Below are 1124 nucleotides of genomic sequence, written 5' to 3'. Positions count from 1 at the left end.
CAACCTGAAAGAGAAGGGCCATTTCTTCATGGAGGATCAGATCTACTTGAAAAGCACGCCTGGAAGTGGGTCACGCCACCCAAGGGCTAGCACAAGAGCCCATGCCATGTGCTGTGCTCTTTCTCCAACAGCTGCCAGGGAGCCCAGTGCACCCTTCCGCATCCTGCCCTGTCTGTCCCCTTGGGTTGCCACCCACGGTCACCATTCCATGACCACCCAGCAAATAGTCCTCCCGTACCTGGTACCCTGGGGCTTCCACCTCCTGGGGAGCAAGGACTTCGAACAGCCTTTCGCCATTTCCTGGGTACTCCCGGAAGCAAGGCTGCTGTAGGTAATTTATGTGTTGGAGATGTTAATTACTGCTATCGATGGGGAAAATACCAGCAATATGACACACTTGGAAGCTCAGAACAAAATCAAGGGCTGCACAGACAACATGACTCTCACAGCAGCCAGACCTGAACGGAAAATCTGGTCTCCTCTGGTGATGGAGGAAGGGAAACGTCACCCAAACAAGATGAATTTAGCCTGTGAACCCCAAGAGGCCCTCCATGTAGGAAGCACTCTCAGCCACAGAGCTGGGCCCTTTACTGCCTCACCTGCCTCCAGCTCTGCCCCTAGGGTCATCACAAACCAGTACAACTCCGCTGGCCCCTACTCCTCTGAAAATATCTCCAGCTTCAACCATGCCTTGGAGTCAAAGACAGCAGCCAGTGGGCAGGAGACAGATGGCAGAGCCTCAGACCATTCTTAGCTTCCAAGCGGAGTCCTCATCGACAAAGAATCCGAAGTTTACAAGATGCCCCAGGAGAAACAGGAGTTAAATGAGCCTCTGAAACAGTCCACTTTGTTCCTGGTTTTGCAGGAAATTCTGGAGTCTGAGGAGAAAGGGAATCCCAACAAGCCCTTGGGATTCAGAAGTGTTAAGGCTTTGGTCACCAAAATGGCTGCATTGATTGGAAATGCCCAGAAGTTGCCCATGTGTGACAGATGTGACACTCGTGTTGTTGGCGTGTTCACGAAGCTGCGGGACCATCACCGCCACCCTGAGTGTTACCTGTGCACTGACTGTGGCACCAACCTGAAAGAGAAGGGCCATTTCTTCATGGAGGATCAGATCTACT

The 1124-nt window shown here is 52.3% G+C and overlaps 1 pseudogene; it reads left to right on the top strand.

The window, feature by feature from the left end:
- Positions 1 to 208: 208 nt before the first annotated feature.
- On the top strand, positions 209 to 1120 carry LOC120860138 (annotated as a pseudogene).
- The last annotated feature ends 4 nt before the right edge of the window (positions 1121 to 1124 follow it).

The sequence above is a fragment of the Oryx dammah genome, unplaced genomic scaffold (genome assembly GCF_014754425.2).
Source record: "Oryx dammah isolate SB20612 unplaced genomic scaffold, SCBI_Odam_1.1 HiC_scaffold_10017, whole genome shotgun sequence".
NCBI classification, from domain to species: domain Eukaryota; kingdom Metazoa; phylum Chordata; class Mammalia; order Artiodactyla; family Bovidae; genus Oryx; species Oryx dammah.
Note: the sequence above shows the minus strand (reverse complement) of the source record. Positions and strands in the feature narration are given on the sequence as shown.